Genomic DNA, 21,430 nt, shown 5'->3' on the forward strand with positions numbered 1-21,430 from the left:
GGTGAAGTGCAGTGAAATGCAGATAAACATGGCTGACAAGTTGCATACAGCAATATCCCACGAACAACCATGAAGTGAATGACCCATTTTATTTGTTGACCAGGAAACCAGGAGAAACTCCCTTCTCTTAATACCTTTGGAACTTTAACGTCCACCTGAACAGGCAGACAGGGCCTCGGTTTAATGTCTCATCCGAAGGACGGCACCTCCAACAAAATACTTTTAAGGTTCATAAGATTAGTCATTAAGAAATTAAACCTACATAGGTGGCAAGACAGACTTTCAAAAGTTTGGTCATGACTTCGGCTCCAGCAGCATTCAGCATTGCAGACTCGTGGGCAAGTCACCTTAGGACAGGCACTCTTGTGCACATTGCCACAAGGGGATGAGGGCCAGTATTGGTGACAGTATGGGAGCAGGTTGTTTATGAAGGCATCAGACTCTCATACAGTCACCAATAGAGTCATAGACTAACTATTTAGTAAAGCAATAGTGCTTTCCAGTCACACTAAATCATCTCCTGGGAAATTTGGGGGAAATAAATAAAAATACAAAATTATAAAATGGAGAAATACTGGCCAAATAATAGGTAACTTAATACCCTTGTGAAGTCAGTTTGCATTAGTCCCACATTCTTAAAGTACTATAAATATGAGCCTAATGACAAGGCTGTGTGGTGTTAGACATTGGACCTCAAGATACGATCTCAAGACAAATTACCCTTACTCTTTCAGAGAAACACCCTTAATTTCCAATAATAATAATCCTTGCATTTATTATAGGGCCTGCCTTTCACATTGGAAGAATATCTCAAAACACTTTACAGGATTTACTGCAAAGTGTAGTGACTGTGCAACTCATAAGCGAACTTGTTATTGTCTTGAAAAGTTTTTCAAACATATCGACGGCTACATGTTGCTCCATTTCATAGGGCTATCCAGGAGTACATTTGGCACCTTGAATCTTATACCCAGGACTGAAAGCAAAACTAGGAACAGTAAACCTAATGACGCTAATATGATTTACCTTTGCCGTGTGATAAGATATGCATCTTATTTGTTAGAGTGCTATTGTACCAATGTATAATGAAAAATACAAAGGCGCTTTTACGTACACACAGAATCATTAACCATTTCTGAAAACTGCAGTGAAAACGGAAATGCAGCTTTACAAAGACTTTTACAAAACATTCAGTATTTCTTGGTCATTTTTGTAATTATACTCAACAAACTTAATTCTCACAGCAGAAAATCATTCCAAATTTTCAAACATTTTTACACCTGATCCATCACAGCCATCACACCTAAAATTTCTAATACAGATCATAATACAAAGCATAAAACAAAGACACTTCTCAGGAATGGCTTTTACCGGGTGTGAAAATACCATTAAGAATTACTACATTAAATTATGCCCCCACATTAAAAAAACAACTGAAAAACCTGAATGTCTTAAATAATAAACCTTGCATTTGATAAAGCATCTCATCACATCAAAATGCTTCAGAGTTTTTCTATAAAGTGTTGTTACTGTCTATTTGTAAGCAAATGTGGAAGCCAATTTGCAAAAAGCAATCTCCTACAAATAGCCATGAATCGAGTGACCAATTTTATTTGGGGGACTTGTGGCCAGGACACCAGGAGAAACTCCTTTCTCTTTTTGAATAATGCCGTGTATTAGGTCCACCTGAACAGGCATACAGGACTTCAGTTTAACACCTTATTCAATGGACAAGCACTTCTGACAATGCACTGCACCCTTAGCCAAGTCCTGAGGTCGGGCTTGAACCTATAACCTCCTGACTGAGACAAGAGTGTTACAAACTGAGCTTTGAAAACCAAAGGCACAAGTCCACTCTTCTTCCCGGGAAAGCCATTGATACATAAATGTTGCCTGAAGGCCACTCACAAAGAGTGAAACTCTCATCCTCAACCCTGACGTTAACCATTGGCTCCAAGTACTATAGTGATGAATACCATAGTATTACTACAGAAACCCTCACTTAACAAGTCAAGATGGTACCAGATATCATCTCTCTAGTCTGTGTCAGTGTTCATATTCCACACACTTCATCCAGGCTTCATCCATTCCATACACTTCTATTCTCCTCTCCCTCATATGAAGGTCCACCTCCCTCTTGAATGCATCTACACTATCTGTTTCAACCAGTTGACTAAGTTGACTGTTGCACAATCTCACTGCTCTCTGGGTGAAGTAATTCCTCCTAAATTATTTTCTAGATCTCCAATTTGCTGTCTTATATTGTGTCCCCTGGTTATGGATTCCCCAAACAGTGGAATTGGCCTATTTATGTTGACTTTATAAAACCCTTTTATAATTTAAAAACACTTCTATTAGGTCCCCTCTCCCACTTAAATGTTCTTCTCTAACAAAAAAGGCCTAACCTAGCCAGTCTCTCCTGATTGTAATAACCTGCAGCCCGTTATCATCCTTGTAAACCTGCACTGTACTCTTTACATCCCTGCTATATCCTTCTTGAAGTGTGTAGACTTGATCTCTGCACTTAACCATCCTGGAGTCCTATAGCTCAGTGGTTAAAGCACACGCCTTGCAAGCAAGAACCTGGGTTCAATTCCAGGCAGGACAAAACCTTGGGCAAGTTTCCTTACTCCACATGCCTGATAATAATCCCTCCAACAAAAAACAATAATAAATTGGTCATTTTCAATCCACGACTGTTTGTGGGACACTGCTGTGCGCAATTGGCTGCTGCGTTTCGCCCACAAATATACAGTAATTCACTTTACGGCATATTCTGTGAAGCGCTTTGAGACTTCTAGAAGACATGAAAAGCGCTATATCAAATGCAAGAATTATTATTCTTAATTATCTTAGTTCTGCCATAATGTCTCCATACCTAGAATCATTGGTCATGTTATACATTCCATTTATTAATAGTAATCTTTGCATTTGATGCAGTATTTTGTTGTCAAATTTATCAAAGTACCCCACAGGATTTTACTGAAGTTTAGTGACTGTACTTGTAGGCAAACATGGCAGCCTATTTGTGCACAGCCTTGTACCTCAAACAGCCATGAGTGAATGAGCAATTTTATCTGGGGGATTGTTGACCAGGACACCGGGAGTAACTTCCTTTTCTTTTCGAACAGTCCCATGGGATCCTTAACATTCACCTGAACAGGCACAGATGGGATCTCAGTTTAACTTCTCATCTGGAGGACAGCACCTTGGAGACACCGCCAGCATGGCACAGTTGCAATATAATAATAATAATCCTTGCGTTTAATATAGTGCTTTTCACGTCTTCTCGACATCTCAAAGCTCTTCGATGGGGCTTGGACCCACAATCATCTGACTCAGAGGCGAGACTGCTACTAACTGAATCAGGCTGACAAACACACAGACGGTTTTGAAAATGGTTTTAAAAACAGTTTTTGTACACTAGTAATAAGGCAACTTTCCTAAAATCAGTCATTCTGACGTACATGTCAGGATTTGAGATTTATGCTGCTTTAACTCCTAACTGTGGCCTTTTGCCAGAAGAAACCACAATAGTAAAAACGTTTTAATGAGACAATCTGTAAACACAATGAGGAATCCATTAAAAACATATTGGTGCAGTCGTACAACATGTCTCTAACCACTTAAACATGAACGGATTTCCTCACTCGATTAAGCAACCTTTTTGACAGTTGGACCGATAGTATAAACAACTTTTTAAAAAAAATCCAACCCATTTTACATTTGCCACAAGAACCATTAACAGGCTAGCTCAGCACGATACATCTTTCTGGTTTCAATCTGGAAATTAAACCAGAGAGTGAGGTGGGTCCTTAAGTAGACTCATATGGTCTAAGACATTAGGAGCCCCAGCTGTCTCCCCACTGAAACATCCAGTTAACCTCACAAGTATGCCATAAGTACTTTCTCCGATGGAGTATTTCGGGCTGAGTGAGCTAGATTGAGCGGTTAGAATAAAGTAAGAGAAAATCAGGGTTTTGTTCAAATCTGTTTTTGACAAAAAAGAAATTTTTAAAAAATACACACTATGTTTTAGTGTGTAGCAGGACATTAATCCAGAGAACATTTTTCTCCATACTCGAACATTCTTCATACAGATAAAGTCAAGACCCATTACAGCTTCCCATGGGTCCTGTAATGTAGTGGTTAGCACACTCGCCTCGTAAACGAGAGGATCCGGGTTTCATTTCTGGGCGGAGCAAAGCCTTCTGGGTGGAGCAAGTTTCCTTGCTGTTTACCTAACAGTAAGTAGGAACCCGGATGTTTGTCGAATGGTTGATTTCCGGGGGTAATAACCCGTCCAAAAAAAAAACATTTGGTCACTCAATCCATGATGGTTTGTGGGATATTGCTGTGTGCAATTCGTTGCCACGTTTCACCCACAAAATACATAGTCAAGCTAATTTAGAGAATATTCTGTGAAGCGCTTTGAGACGTCTCATCAACGTGATAAGGCACTATATCAAATGCAAGGATTATTATGATTACTATTATTTTGCTCCAATTCTGCTTTCCCAGGATCTCAAGGTTCTGAAACTTGTACTGATTTTCTCCAACATTTGACTAGACATTTAAAACCCAAGCTCCATTCTTCGCTTTCCCACGGCTCCACAGCTCATTTGGTTTTCTCTCCTACTTTTCCCAAACCCCAGGACTGAGCCTCGGAGATTTCTCAATTCTAAATCTGACTGATTGTGAGAGCAAGTTGTTGCCTTATAACTGGAATTTAAGATCTCAAACAGCTCACCTCCATCAGAAAGGTCAAAATATTCAAAAATAAAGCTATAAGCTTGAAACGTTTTCCCACCATCTCAAATCCTCCTCCCCTGATTTGTACATTGATTAATCTCTGTTCAGAAGATTATAGTAGATTCAATTGGACACCATATGAAAGACATTTTCCCTTTTGTTTATAGGTAGGAGCTTGCTCTGCCAAGCAGAAACCTCGATAACCATGCTCGTCAACAAGAGACACCGATGGACAAATCAAGGCTGAGTCTCATTCCAGTGAATGGATAATATACATTGTAGAAGGTTAACTCCTTTTGAGCAATCTTAGTCAACTGGGAATAAAGAATTCACAGGAAGTTTGAAGTGATTTAAGGACACTATGTTTATTAAAAATGGAGTATCAAGCCTTTTGGAGAAGCGATTACGTATGCACAGGTATACTAAGGTTTTAACGTTTTTAAAATGTCATGATGACTATTTAAAAAGTGAAAGTCTTACTTTAAAAATGTCACAAGGCCACGGTGCGTGTTCTGTATTTCTCCATGTTAATCTGCAGGATTTGAAGTGGGTTTTATCGCTCAAGTGAGCTGATCAGGTTAAAACTGCTACTTCACTCATAAGTTACAACCACTGTGACCAAATGGGTGTAAACTCCAATCCACAAATCTGAATTCTGTGTCGCATGTTAAACATTAACTTGGGAGTTTACTAGGTAGAGTTTAAAAACAGACAGTCTTAAAGGTACACTATACACTTCAGTAATATCATTAAACAACAATAGAGGTAAGCATGTACCATTTTTTTAAGATGTGAACTTGAACAGTGAAAAACAACCCAATTACAGGACAGAGCGTGTCTTACCAAACATGTATTTGGAGTCATCATTTTGATCTATAAGTCCTGGGATGTAAACAATTGGAACCGGACACCAGGAAGCATGGTTGAGGCCAGGGCACAGGACTCATTTTAAAAAACAGCTTGATGCTGGGAGGGAAAGACAATAGGGTGGATTTCCTGGAAGGATAAGATCAAAGAGGACAAAGGGTCTTCTTCATCCAATTTTGTGATTTGGTCCAATTTGAGATGAGCAATAGAGGGTGATGCAAGCATGTTAGGGCAACAAAGTACATGGGTCGCACAGCAAAGTCCCACAGAAAGCTATGACATGAATGACCAATTATACTGGGGGGAGGGAGAAGAGAGGCTGGTGCCAGGGAGAAATTCCCTTCTTATTTTGAATAGTGCCATAGGATCTTCAACATCCCCATATCAATCTGTCCGTTCCTTCCACTCAGTAGCTTGCTCCATATCCCCCGCCCGGTCCGCCCCACCATCGGCGGTCGGGCGTTCAGCCTTTCTGCACCCACTCTTTGGAACTCCATCCTACATTTCCTTCGCTCCCTCTCTTACATCCTTCAAGGCGTGACTTAAACCCTCCTCTTCAACTGAGCCTTCGGCCACACTCCTACCCTCCACCTTCCCCGACTCCAACCCCCAGCTCGGGTCCGAATCCCTGACTGTCCAGCACCTTGGGACGTCCTCCCGATGTGAAAGGAGCTATACAAATGTAACTTTGTATTGTAAAGAGGTTGACGGGACATCAAATAACGGTATCTCTGACAATCCAGCGCTCCTTGCTGCTCTGGTGTGTCAGGCAAGTAGCAAGTGTGACAGCTAATTTGTGCCAGTAATACTCTGCAAACAATGAGATGAGCAGCCTCATCCAAATTCTCCAAAATTCAAATTATAATCATAGGGAGAATAATACTGTTTGAAGCAGTGGCAAGATAGATCCCATAACACCCACCTGAATCACAAAGCTTAAATTAATGACAACCTATAAAGAAAGGATAATGATCTGTAAATAAATATTAAACTTCTATCTAATATAGAATGTTATGTAGGCAAACGTGGTAGCCAGACTGTGCCAGAATGAAGAAAGAATAATTTAACATTTTAAGGGTTATAACAACTGCTTGCATTCATAGTGATCTTCAGCTTCTGGGTGCACTAAAATTAGATGAGGAAGGAACATTGGCTCGGGCAAAATACATATTCAAATTTTCTGGGAAATTTTAAGTTAAGAGGGAAACTAAAGAAAAAAAGAAAATGAAGGGGAGAAAGACTTGCAGAAGTGTGAAACTTGGATCCAGATTTGCATATTCATCATATCTTTCTTCTCTTTCAAAATCATTTTAAACACTATATTGTTGACTGATTCAATGCACTCTATATATCATAGACTCCACTGGTTCCCATTATGCCAGCGCAAATTGACTAACATCCTAATCCTGACCTTGAAATCCCTTTATAATCTTGGCTCTCACTATTTGGGCTGGAGGAGATTTCAACCTCCCGATGTTGAAAGACAGTCCCGGTGAGTGTGCAATATCGTCCTGTCTGTGACCTCTGCTCTTCTCACTCTGGGCTACTGCTCATTCTTCACTATCTCTGTTCTACCATCAACAGCCAAGCCATCAGGCACTTTTTGTTCCTGCTCACTGGACTCTCCCAAAATCCCTTTTCCCTGAGCCTCTCTCATTGCTTTGAAAACACTTTTTTTCATTTTTTTAAAAAAAACATCCTTAAATTCCTCTTTGACCCCCACCATCTTTGTAACGCACTTCGAAATATTCAACAACAAGCAGTTTTATAGCGCCCTTCACACAGGATACAATCTCAGAGCACTGAGTTCCTGCAATGTCAAAGGCTAAATACAAGTGCATGCTATTGTAACAGAGGCTTAACAATATTTAGATTCTGTTAAATTCATGTATAAAAAAATTCCCTTTGGATGAATGCCTTGGAATCTTTTAAGTTCACAAAATCGCATACAATTTTCCACAGAAAACAAAGACACCCATAAGCTTATTAGTAAGAGGAATCAGTTTGAATAGTACGTCACCACAAATGTTTAATATTCAGCACGTGCTTGCTATCTTCCTTGCACAATTTCCACCCTCATCACAGTCTTTGACGTAATCCAAAAGAGAAATACCTTTGATTGAGAGCTCTTGTTTTGTGGCAGACACTCTAGAATTCAATTTCAGAAACCTAGCTCGTTGCCAAAAAGGCAGTTAACCTATTTTCACAAAATGCACCAGTAAGAACATTCACTCGGATTCGCTTTGAAACCCTGAAGTTGAAATCACATGCTGACTTTTTTCTTTTGAAGTGCTCCACTAGGGACATGAAAATAAGTACATACTCCCTGTCCGCAGTTCCATGACGTCTGTAAGAGAACGCTGTACAGTATTGCACTGCGCACAGTTCAGACCACTTGCATTCTAATCAGAATACATCCAATTGGCTAAATCATGCTCTTTAAATTAAGAGGGTGACCCTGTGAATCCCACAGCTGAATCTTCGCTCCTTCTGACCCTATGAAATTGAGACTTTTACATTTTGAGCGGTTTCAAAGCTGAGAGCAACCAACCCAGCCAGTTGACGATGGATTAAAGGATTACAGTCACCTTCCAATTGATGGTGGAAACTGGAAGGTTTGAGAATGTGCAAGAGTGAGAATCAATAGAAAAGATCAACAAAAAATTTGAAAGACGGAGAGGATAAACATAATGAATAAAAAGATTAAAATCACTTTATTTTGTTGCAAGTAAACCATTGAAAATTGAATTAGGGAAGAGGCAGATAGTGAACACCAGATCTCATGACTATAGGAGTCCCCTCTCAATCATCTCATTCTGTCTCATCGAGTTTCAGATGGCATCCAAAAATTGGCCAAATCTTACATCTCACACAACTCCAGCATTGACACTTCTAAGACACCTTTACTTTGTGATCTGTTTACATTTTGGTTTTGTATTTACAATATTTAGTGCTCTTTATGACATACATTTTGATGGAGAGGAAAGATTAAAGCAAGTTACTCTTTGAAGCAACATAAGGAAAAGGTCAATTTATTGATTTTCTGGCTGGGTTGAATGAATTCTGAAACAGCTGGATGACATTTTGCGTGACTGCTCTTGGATTTTAAATTCAGAGTGGAATCTCATACCTATGCCAAGAACACTATCTGTGAACCAGTTTGAGCAAAACACCAAGTACCACTCATGATGTAAAATTTTGGTCACTTACATGAATAAATAATGCCCATAATATCAGGAGCATGTATCAAAACGATTCACAGGATTTACTGTAGAATGTAGTGACTGTCTATTTTGTAGACAACACAGCAAATAATTTGTGCGCAGCAATATTCCACAAACCATCACAAAATGAATAATCAATTATATTTCAGGAAATGTTGGCCAGGACACTGGTAGAAACTCCCTTCTTTTTTCAAATAGTGCCATAGGATCTTTAACATCAGCTGGACAGGCAGAAAGGACCTTGATTTAATATCTCTTGCGAAGGACGATAACTCCAACAATACAGTCTCCCCCATCATTGCACTGTAGTGTCAGCCTAGACTGAGTTCAGAATTCTAACATGAAGTGGAACCCATAACCTCCTGACTCAGAAGGGAATGCCACCAATTGAGCCAGGCTGACATTTGAACACTCTCTCTCCGACCTAGAGTTAGGTGCTATATAAACTTCTGCTCTCTATTAAGAAAGATAGGTGGGTTGTACAGCATTTTTGTCCTTGGTCCCCTCCTCTTCAATATCTATATGCTCCCTCTTGGTGACATTATCTGTAGATATGGGGTCAACTTCCACATGTATGCGGATGACACACAACTGTACCTCTCTGCCTCCACTCTCAACTCCAGGACCACTGCTGTCCTGACAGAATATCTGTCAGACATCAAGTCCTGGATGAGAGCTAACTTTCTTCAGTTGAACGTCAACAAGACCGAGGCTCTGCTGATTGGCTCCCGTCAGCACCTCCACACCTCAGGCACTGACAGCATCACCATCCATGGTTGCACACTCCACCTCACTGATCAAATGCAAAACGTAGTAGCTTTGTGTCAATATTTAAAAAAAATACTCTACCTATTGTAAGTAAACCTGCCTGGCTATGTGTATTGGCACATCACCTGGCTTTTCGGATTTTAAGGAGGAACCGTCAGAAAAGTTACCACAGGGATAACTGGCTTACAGTAGTCAAGTGTTCATAGCGACATCGCTTTTTGATCATTCATTGTTGGCTCTTCGCCAAGCTTTGGATTGTCTGTTTGTGGGACACTGCTGTGCACAAACGGGCTGTTTCACCCACAAAATACAGTCAATCTTCTTTGCAGTATATCTTGTGAAGCTCTTGAGATGTCTCGATGACATGACAACGCGCTGTATCAAATGTAAGGATTATTATTGTTCACCCACTAATAGAGAACATGAGCTAGGTTTATGCCATTGTGACACAGGTTATTTTTACCCAACTGATGATGTGTTGTTACAACAGTAATCCTGCTCAGTTAGCCCTTGCCATAAACTGGCAGAACAGTCCTATTACACGGTATGCAAATCCTGCTGTCCATCACTAATTGTGAGTTGCAGTTGTAGTGAATCCTTGAAAGCCACACCAAAAAGCCCATGCACATCATAGATAAATATTCAAAGTGATCTGTAGATTTTCGAAGTCCAGGGAAACCTTGTTATGATACGGTTGGTTGGGTCCATTGCCTCACCGACGGCATTGTAAGTGCGACATGGAAAAATGACTGACTTCAGGGTGGTCAGGTCACTAAAGTTCATACTTGTCATGTGTCTGCAAAGCGATGTCAGCAGCACGTAGAGTGCAGGACGGTATATGCAACGTGCAGCAATTGCTTTCAGCCACTACTCCCTGAAACCACTCTCAATCTCTCCATCTCAACTCCTCCCCCTTCGTCCGTCTTCAGATTACATATGAAGTATTTCCTCTTTGATTCCCTCTTCTCCCAGGTTCGGCATCAAACTACGCCATTGTTAAGCAAGTTGAGATGCCTCCCCGCGTGAAGAACGCCTATACAAATGTTGTCAGTTGCTACCTGACGACTGGATGTTGGCTATTTGTTATTGTGGGAATCCAGGTTGTCAATGCCAGACACTGGGAGTACTGCACTTCCAGTTACACACTGAAGGGCTCTGTTATAGACTTCCCCCCTGCATTAGATACAATAGTAATGCAAGTCTGAACTCGGGTCAGTGTTCAGTGAATTAAGGTGTCAGTCTGGCTCAGTTGATAGCAATCTCAACCCTGTGTGTGAAAGTTGTAGATTGGGACCAGGCCGATAACTGGGGAGAGTGACGCATTGTCAGATGTATTTTTGTTTAAGGATCTTCTGTGCTGCACGAGCAAAAACCGAATCTGATTTTCTTTTAAAAGGTAGCATTATAAATTAAATGGATAACTAACCTTACCAGAAACGGGTGTTAAACCTGAACATTTCTGGTTGTTTCGAAGAAACGTGTCTAAACAGTTGGAAGCTGAACAGCCACCAAGGGGCTAGCCTGGAATCATTAACAGAAACCAGTGACCTGCTGGCAATGTGACAGTGAGAGTGAATACAAGGCGTTGTTATATGGGGGTGGGCATAGGGTACAAGAGGAGAGGGAACGATCCCAGCTAACGTTTTTACTCATTCCGGAGCAACATTATACAAGCTGGAAACGAACAAAGGATCACGAGAGTTAAGGGGATTCGCACAAAGCAAAAATTAACAAAGGGTCACATTGGCTTATTTATGTAGAAATCTGAGGCAGTAATAAGATCAGTATTTGAACATGCTGCTGTGAACTTCAACAGAGTTGCACCACATACTTACTGCTGGCATTGCTTTTATTGCTGGGCACTAGGGACAATTCCATGCACGATTTCCCTACGCCGCCCCCAGCATTTTTCCTTCCCGTTTGCCAATTTGTGTAATGCAATGACAGACAACTTTTAACACAACCAGATGGCAAGCGAGGGATTGGCGATGGCAGGTGGAAAATGGGGAACATGGGACTGGAGTTGGCAGGGATTTGGGTACTCAGGAGAATGGTTTAGGCTCTTAATAATAATAATAATAATAATAATCCTTGCATTTGATATAGCGCTTTTCACGTCGGGAGGACGTCCCAAAGCGCTTCACAGAATATACTGTAAAGTGAATTGACTGTATATTTGTGGGCGAACGCGGCAGCCAATTGCGCACAGCAATGTCCCACAAACAGTCGTAGATTGAAAATGACCAATTTATTATTGTTTTTTTTTTTGGAGGGATTATTATTAGGCGTGTGGAGTAAGGAAACTTGCCCAAGGTTTCGCCCTGCCTGGAATTGAACTCAGGTCTCTCACTTGCAAAGCGAGTGCTCTAACCACTGAGCTACAGGACTCCACCAACACTAATATGTCTATGTATATATAAAAAGCCATTTATTACCAATCACAGGTGTCAAAATCTGTTGGTTGGTCACCTAATTTATCTCAGGAAAAAATAAAGACTATAAATCTTTCAGCTACATTTTTTCCGCTTTGGCAACAATTGAATAGATGTTATCAATATTGTCAGAAAACCATACGGTTTGTTTTGAACAAATAATATTTAGATCGAGATAGTCACTAAGTAATGCTGAACTATAGTGAGCACGTCTTTCAGATAGTTAGTTTCTTATTAGCGTAGTTTCATATATCAGTAAAAAGAACTGGAGGTACAGTATTGTTTTTTTTGCAATCAACATTTTGTGCAGTCGTGCACAGCACATTTGTGCCATGCCTCCAGAAACCACCCTTCAAGAACTCCACAACAATCACCCAGATAAAACTGGTCATTCACGTCATGGCTGTTTATGGAGCATTGCTGTGGATAAATTGGCTGCTGTGTTCGCCCACAAATCGCAGTCACTGCGTCTCACAGTCTTTTACGGTGAGAGGACTTCACAATGCGCTTGCTTCACAGGATTTACTGTAGAGCGTAGTGATTGCATTTTGTAGTTGAATACCTACAAAATAGAAATGCCACAGCTGTAGCAAAAAAAGGTTGTGACTGATCACAAACATGCAACAAAAAACTACTCATTAATAGCCAAAAAGAGACAGCAAATTCATCATACAATGCAAATTCATCATACAACAAAGAAAATTAATGTGAATAGTTGTCTCCCTTTTAATAAGCCCATTTTTATAGCTGGTACAGAAAGTACTTAATATCAGTTTCGGAATCATTAAAAGCTTCCACTACATTTGGTACACATAATTCAATTTCCTAAAAGACTTTTCCGATGCCCTTGTCTTGACATGGATGTTCTTTCAATAACCTGATGAACTGCTTGGCACTACATCTTCATATTGTTATTAATCTTTTTTGTGCATCTGCCTTGTCTACTACAAAACATCCCTTTGCAACTGCTTTACAGAATAACCTTTTTTGACGATTTGGATAACACAAACATTAACTGAATGCAACATTTTTAAAAAAGAATGTTTTAAAAGTTTCATCTTTTGAGGTGGTCACACACTTTCAGTAGTTAAAAGTTGACTTCCAAATATCACAAAGGTTTTCTCGTCAAAAACAATGCAACATTAGTGCTGATTAAGAAGAGCTCACTGCACCGGAGGTGCACCAAGATTTAGTGTCACCCATATGGATTGAAAATTGACTTTTGGAATGAAGCAGAAGGTCGAGGTTAAGAAGCTATGTCAAAATGGGTGAAGATATTAAATGGGGTGTCTCATGGAGAAAATTATATGAATGTAATATAATTATATTGTTTTTATTTAATGAAACACAGGGCAAGCCAAAAATATAAAGGCAGCTTTGTATTCTAATTGAGTTCATGCAGAGACTTCAGACTAGAGTAATAATAATAAAAAAACTCCTCTTCGACCGAGCTACCCTCCTACCCTACTTGCCCTCCACGCTCCCCGATCCCAATTGGGTCCAAGTCCCTGACTGTCCAGTGGCTTGGGATGTCCTCCTGATGTGAAAGGCGCTATACAAATGTACAACAACAACAAGATTCCATTTATAGAGCGCCTTTCACGTCGGGAGGACGTCCCAAGGTGCTGAAATTTCAAATATAATTTTGTATTGCCAGGTGGTGAAGCCTCGCAAGCGAGAGGACTTGGGTTCAATTCCTGGCAGGGCGAAACATTGTGCAAGTTTTCTTACTCCACATGCCTCTAGCAGTAAGTAGGAATGCAGTTGTTAAATCGATTGGTGGATCACTTTTATGGGGGTAACAATCCATTCAAATAATAAAAAAAATTGGTCACTCAATCCACAACTGTTTGTGGGACACTGCTGTGCGCAAATGACTGCCACGTTTCGCCCACAAAATATACAATCAATTCAATTTACCGTATATTCTGTGAAACGTTTTGAGACGTCTCGAAGACGTGATAAGGTGCTATATCAAATGCAAGGATTATTATTATATCTTTGGTAGGGAAATCATTGTAAAAGTAACGTTGCAGAGATTTCTACTATTAATTATAATCATAACAATATCTTGCATTTGATGTAGCGCATTATCACGTCATTGAGATGTTTCAAAGCACTTCACAAGATTTTATTGTGGAGAAGAGAGAAGATAAGTAGAGTCTCCAAGGCGGTGACCTGGGTCAAAGCAGAAAATTGTCTAAATCTAAGATGGTCCTGAGTAAGATCAATGGCCAACGACCAGCTCATAAGCAAGATAACAACAAGACTACATTTGTATAGCGCCTTTCACGTCTTTCACGACCCAAGGTGTAAACATGTCCTAAACCCTGTGAACCTAGAAATCAGATAGTCACTCTGCAGTAAATCCTGGAATTGCTTTGAAATATGCACCCAAGGTGAAAGGCACATATATTATTATTATTTATACTTATTATTATTTTAAACCCAATAGGTAGCCAGGTCTTACCTGGACAAGATTAGTGCTAAGGAGTTAACCATTTGTGTGCAATAAATCCTGCTTCTAAACAAAAGTCTTTAAATAAGAGTTCATACAAGCTTCCTCTTTGAAGTAACTTTGATCATTAATCGACCCAGTGACTGGGCAACAGACCGTAACAATAGCATTTTATTGAAGTAACTTTGATCATTAAAGGCCTGTATATGCCTTTAATGCCATGACTGCAATATGTCATAATATCTAACAAGGCTCCAAAGCCAAGGGATTGCTCAACTGGAGGGATGCAAGGGTTCGCCTGTCTAATTATTTCACAGTGTAAAATAGTTTGGAACCTAAACTCTCTTACATTAAATCTCTCAGTGTCATATGTTTAAGCTCTGTTCTCCAGTGCATTGATTGACTTTTCAGAAACCCAACCAATGGACTGGAGAACAGGGGTTAAACATATGACACTGGAGCACATCCACACACACAGATAACAAAACACTGGAAGTTGGAAGCATTTCAACATCAGTCTCAAGGATCAATTATTAATCCAGTTATGCATTTGTAACACCGTGGTTTCTGAATTTTAATTCATTAAATCAATATTTATTTCTTGACCCAGCAACAAGAGTATGTATGAATCACTCAAATACATTGCATTCAAAATTAGTTTTCACTCATTAAACTGCACCCAGCATCCAAGCTGTCGCCGTCATGCAATATTAAATTATTATAAGTGGGAGCTCTGAATTATTACTCAAAAAAGGTCAACCTCTCTTTAGTTAGAAACTGCAATCAGCTGTGCTAGCTCAACACTGCAATTTTTTTCTAAAAAAATCCTTGAAATGCCATTTTCATAATACTCGTTGTAAATTACAACATCATCACACAAGATTGGTTTTGATGACGAAGGCACTTCACCCACTCGATCTTATCCTTCCAGAACACCCACGTACCACACTGATCATGCGTCCTTTATGTGGGAAAAATGTCTCAAATTGATTTACAAAGACGAAGGGGAGCCTGAGCAGGGTGAGAGATAGGGAGACGTGGCCCTTCACTGTGTTGAACCTTTCTATGGAATATTAACTTTACTGTGCGTCAATACATGAAGAAGTTTTTAAAATAAACCAGTGTCCTGACCCAAACCATCTTTCCTGGTGACCCACTCCAACTATTGGGAATACCATGTCGAAGAAATACTTCCGAGCTTCATCCTAAAATTGGATGTCCACAATTCTGAAGAGTTGACATTTCGCCCTGTCGCTTTCGTCTATACGAAGGTATTGTTCAGACTTGCCTTTCCTCTCCATTTAACATCTTACACACACGTCTAGAAAATACTCCTCTGATCCCTTTTCAGGCTGCAGTGACCTAATGTATCTAGTCATTCCATAAGGATTCTTGTAGAATCATTAGATTTCTGGTATTCCTTCCTTTTGCCTGCTTTCCTCTTAGTTGCTTTTTAAGACAGAAACTCTATGATGCAAGACTCTGGATGCAAAAAGGAGGACTACTGACAAAGCAACAATGATTGGGCAACAGACCGCAACAATAGCATTTTATGAGCAATTTCAGTCTGGAATACTCCTCAGGGAAAATGAAGCTGCGTAGAAACAAAAATAATCTGAAACTATTTTAGAACATAAGTAAAAACTGAAGCCAGGAAGTGACATAACTAGCTGGAGCCCTTGTCATTTTGAAATTCTCTGCCAGGTATCTGTCTCATCTCCCTGTGGTAAAGGTGGCCTATTAATTGGTGAACACAAGGTAAAATTAAAGTAGAAAGATGCGGCATAAAAATAGCAAGTATTCTGCATTCTTCAAAGAACTATGACCCAATTATAACAGGTTACGCTTTTCTAAGCAGACAACACAACTGTGCTCTTGGAAGTGATCTTAGAAGTTGTTGCCTGGGTATTGTGCATATGCACAGTGCACAAGTGACCTTGCGAACCTGAAGTTGGCCATTTTTGTAGTTTAACATTTTTTTAAAAAAAACAAGTTTACCCCATTAAATCTGACTTCTTGATGAGGAAAAAAACCTTAGCACTCATTTCAGTTTCAGAGTGTAATAATCCCAATAAAGTTACAGGCATTATATATTTATAAGATCCAGCATTTAGAAAAGCATTTTAATGAGTTGCTGCTGCAACCTCTATTTCAAAAATCATACCTCACTTCCTTCTGGTTTTGTAAGCATATCCTCATACATCCAGAGTTTGATAGCCACCTCAATTCGTTTTTTTAAAGAGCTAAGCAGTCATTGCTCAAGCTCCGCACCTCCAACTGGTGGAGCCATTGTTCAATGGATAGGAGATGCGCATCCAAGCTGTACACAGGAGGATAGTGGCAATCTTCCCACGCATTTCATGTTGAGTTGTGCTGCTCATCAAGAGGCTCATGAGGAGTTCCTGGTACTGCCTAATGTGTACTCAACCACATAACCACCTAGTGTGTGATCAAACCTGCCCAATCTGGATAGCAAATAACCAACTATTGTTCGGGGAAGAAACGGGGAGTTCCTCTGTGGCGGTATCTCGTCAATTTCTTGAGACAAGCAGGAACGCAGTACTTCAAGGTACTGCTGATAACAGACCTGGCAGCCTGGCTCACTGACAGGACTTTGAAGGGCAGACCCGTCACTGGAGACTGGGATTCTTTCCACTCAGCTTGTATCAACCCTGCAAGCCAAAGGCCAAATGTGTAGGGTGATCTTACATGGGAATAATTGGTAATGGATTTCAATGTATGGCACTGGATGGCCACACAAGTAAAATCTAATGATGGAAATCTCAGATGGGCAGATAATTCATACATGTGAGATCGTTTGGGAAGTAGGTTTAAATCCTCAAACTGAAGATAAATTAAAATTGAATGATTACATAGGACACCTGTATGAATCAAATGTTTAAAATGATGCTATGCTGGGAGGATGGTAAGGGTGGGTATTCTGGAAAGATCAGATCAAATAAGCCGAAGGGCTTTCTTCGAATGAACTGGTGATTTGTGAAAATCAGTTTAACTAACACTCTCAAATCTAAATAAATAAATAGTATTGTACAATCAGGAATGTGAGAGCAGATTTCCAGGGATTAAAAATATCACTCCAAAAATCTTTCCATATCTCTGTACTACCTTAAATTTAGTTTTCCTGCTTTTCACCTAATGCAACACAACCTATTACAGCTGTTCAAACATTTGCATACTGGCTTTTCTGGTGGTGGTGCAGGGGAGGGGGGTGGGGGGGAGAACTTTTGTTTCTCTATATATAGCTTTTGTTTCTCTATATATCACATAATATTTCTAGTTCTAGATGGGTGTTCAGCTCATTGGCTCACATTGAATCAGTCTAGATGCATTTAATTTTTACTATTTAATGAATTGACATTCCTCACACAAGATCGATTGTTTGTCCTGGTCCATTCAACACGTCTATTAAAGATTTGCTTCTTTACCATTTCAAATGATCATAGTAAATTCAAAAACCTGCGCATTAACCATTCTTCAGGAATTGTTTTCCCACTTACAAAACATTAGGCAAAACTCTCTACACACAACAACAACAAAATTACATTTATAGAGCGCCTTTCAAGTCGGGAGGATGTCCCAAAGCGCTGAACAGTCAGGTGTCGCGGCCCGAGTGTGGGGGAGGGGTGGTGTAGGGGTGAGGGAAGGCAGAGAGGTGGGAGGGAGACCAAAGGCACGATCGAAGAGAAGGGTCTTGAGACCAGCCTTGAAGGATGCAAGGGAGAAAGCGAGGCGAAGGGACTGTGGGATGGAGTTCCAGAGTGTGGGGGCAGAGAGGCTGAAAGTCCGTCCAGCAATGGTAGGGCAGGTCGGGCGGGAGACATGGAGCAGGTTGGAGTCTGATGAATGGAGGGAGCGGACAGGTTGGTAGGGAGTCAGCAGGTCAGAGAGGTAGGAGGGGGCAAGGCCATGGATGGCCTTAATGGTGAGGACGAGGATCTTGAACTCAATCCTCTGGGGGATGGGGAGCCAGTGGAGTCGGGCGAGGGTGGGAGTGATGGGGTCATAGTGCCTAGTGCGCGGGAGGACACGAGCTTCAGAATTTTGGATGATCTGCAGCTTGTGAAGGGAAGTGTTGGGAAGGCCGATCAGGAGGGAGTTCCTGTAATCAAGCCTTGAGGTGACGAATGCTTGAGTGAGGGTTTCGGCAGCCTGAGGGGTGAGGCAGTGCGGAGTCTGGCAATGTTGCGGAGGTGGTGGTAGGCAATGCCGGTCATGGCACGGATGTGGGGAAGAAAGGATAGTTCAGGGTCAAATAAGACACCCAGGTTCCTGACTGATTTAGTGAGGTTGAGTGTGCAGCCATGGAGGCTGCAAAGTATATCACACACAGTCATTTCTCTGTAAATTATTTGGGACAAAATCTGAATTTCTTTAGAATGTTTGAGAAAACTGAGCAAGCAAAAAATTCCTTTTGCATCAAAAATGAACAAAATTATAATTGACCTATATTCTCAATTAGATACCTAACAAACCCTCAATTAGATACCTTACAGGAGCTGGTGTTCCATAGGGGGGGTATAATCATAGTAATCCTTGCATTTGATATAGTGCCATATCGTGCCACTGAGTATTCTCAAAGCCCTTCACAGGACATACTGTAAAGTGACTGTGTATTTTGTGAGCGATTGTGGCAGCCGATATGCTCACAGCAACATCCCACAAAGTGCCATGGAGCAAGTGGCCAAGCTCTGCAGTGATTGATAAGTTTCTGAAGTTTGGTGCTAAAATCTGGTTAGCCTTTACTCAGCTTGGGCTTCCAACACCCATGTTAGTCTGGTGGAAGAGAGGTGGGCACTTGTTTAAGTAAAGGATCAAATATAAGCAACTAGCTTTGGCATCTGGCAAATGTGGCAGCCTCAGTTGGGAAGCAAGCAAAGTGTGCCAGAAGTGCAATTGAAAAGTCGAGTCATTTTGATTTTTTGGGCAAGAATTCACTTTTACTTAACTAAAAATATTAAGTTTTTGTACATGATTTCTCTTTTACTGTACATTGCGTGGCTAACACTTCTACGGGGTTTCGAATCAGTGGGTGTGTCCCAATATAAAAAGACAATCCATAAGTCTTTTCGTCTCTTCTATTTCTGTAAATAATCCATATTGAAAATAAAATCTTTCTTGGAAGTCGCAAAAATGGTGAAATAATTCAAATCAGGGATGATACAGGTGCAGACTAATTCACCTGGTAAAATCTTTAGAGCAGGCTGCAAGAATCCTGGGCTTCTTTCAGGATTCACCATTTAACTGGCTACCCAAGTCTCTTGGAAGTCAGTTTTCAGAGCGCTTCTTTCCCAATTCCACCCTTTGGATGAGACATTAAACCAAGGCACCGACTGCCTGTTCAGGTAGATGTTAAAGATCCCATGGCATGATTTGAAAAGAGAAGGGAGTTTCTCCCGGTGTTCTGACCAACAATCCCCTTGATAAAATCAGTCATTAACTTCATGGCTGTTTGTGGGACATTGCTGTGCGCAAATTAGCATTCATCCGCACATATCAAATGTGAGGATTATTATTTATTATTATTTTGCTGGGGATGAATCCGAGTCATCCAGGCTGGACCAACACACCAAATTGGCAGCCAGCTTGGATGGTTGAACATGTAGGACTATTGCTCAGTAATGCTGGCGGATCTCCAAAAATGGGCAAAGTACAAAACCCCTCAATAAATAATAATCCTTGCATTTGATATAGTGCCTTTCAGGTCAGGAAGAGATCTCAAAGCTCTTCACGGGATTCACTGTAAAGCATTGTGACTGCAGATTTTTTAAGTGAACATGCAAGCGTTAACAACTCAAACCACAGTATACAGAAATAAAAACAGAAGTTGCTGGGAACACTCAGCATGTCAGGCAGCATCTATGGAGAAAGGAAAGTGAATTAACGTTTCACATCGATAACCTTTCGCCAGAACTGATGAAAGGTCACTTTTTTCAGAGTGCTTGTTTAACAATTCCGCCCTTTGCATGAGATATTAAACCAAGACACCATCTGTCTGCTGAGTGTTCCCAGAGACTTCTGTTTTTATTTCAGATTTCCAGCATCTGCAGTATTTTGCCTACAGTATACTCAAGTGCTGTAAAAGTGCTAAGAAAACAGCATTTCTACCATCACCTATCCTAAATATACTAAGTGTGCCTTTGATTGCCTATGGAGGTATTGTATTTAACCACAACCAACAATAAAGATTTGACTCATAGAAACACGGTAGATAAATACTTCACAGCTTTCTTTGTGTAAAGAGGTTATAAACATTTTGGTCTGCAACAAGTTTTTTAAAGCTTTTTTTGCAAGCAGCTGCTAAGCCCAAAGACACAAGTTTATATAGACCGCACATACAGTATTTCATCCAGGCTTCCTAACAGAACCAGATTTTGTTCTCAACAACAACAAGATTACAATTGTATAGCGCCTTTCACGTTGGGAGGATGTCCCAAGGCGCTGGGCAGGCTTTTGTCACTTCTCAGCTGGACTACTTTAATGCCCTCCTTGCTGGTCTCCCATCCACTACCATTCATAAAATCCAAATCATTCAAAACTCTGCCACCCACATTCTCACCCGCACGAAACTCCGCTCCCCGATCACCCCAGTCCTCGCCAGACTGCACTGGCTGCCTATCCCCAAAAGGATCGATTTCAAGATCCTCACTCTTGTATTCAAGTCCCTGCACTCCTCTGCACCCCCCTACCTCTCTGACCTCCTCTCTCCTCAAAACAGTACCCGTTGCCTTCGTTTCTCCGGGTCTGGCCTTCCCCTCATCCCCTGCTCCACCCACGGCGAATGTGCTTTCAAGCCACTATGCCCCGAAGCTCTGGAACTGCCTTCCTCACTCCCTTCGCCTCGCTCCCTCCCTTCCTCTTTTCAGGTCTGCTGAAGACCTTACTTTTCGACCGCGCCTTTGGTCACCTTC

The 21,430-nt window shown here is 40.8% G+C and overlaps 1 protein-coding gene across 5 annotated transcripts in view; it reads right to left on the reverse strand.

Moving 5' to 3' along the window:
• The window catches only part of pip5k1bb (phosphatidylinositol-4-phosphate 5-kinase, type I, beta b), a 125,920-nt gene that overhangs the window by 56,144 nt on the left and 48,346 nt on the right, over positions 1 to 21,430 (reverse strand). The window contains exon 1 of one of the 5 annotated variants that reach the window (XM_007892649.2): positions 5,233 to 5,366. The exons of the other annotated variants lie outside the window; for them this stretch is intronic. The gene's annotated coding sequence lies outside the window, so the exon portion shown is untranslated. Of the gene's footprint in view, positions 1 to 5,232; positions 5,367 to 21,430 lie in introns of those variants that run through there. 5 annotated transcript variants of the gene reach the window in all.

Source organism: Callorhinchus milii, unplaced genomic scaffold, assembly GCF_018977255.1.
Source record: "Callorhinchus milii isolate IMCB2004 unplaced genomic scaffold, IMCB_Cmil_1.0 Scaffold1, whole genome shotgun sequence".
NCBI classification, from domain to species: Eukaryota; Metazoa; Chordata; class Chondrichthyes; order Chimaeriformes; family Callorhinchidae; genus Callorhinchus; species Callorhinchus milii.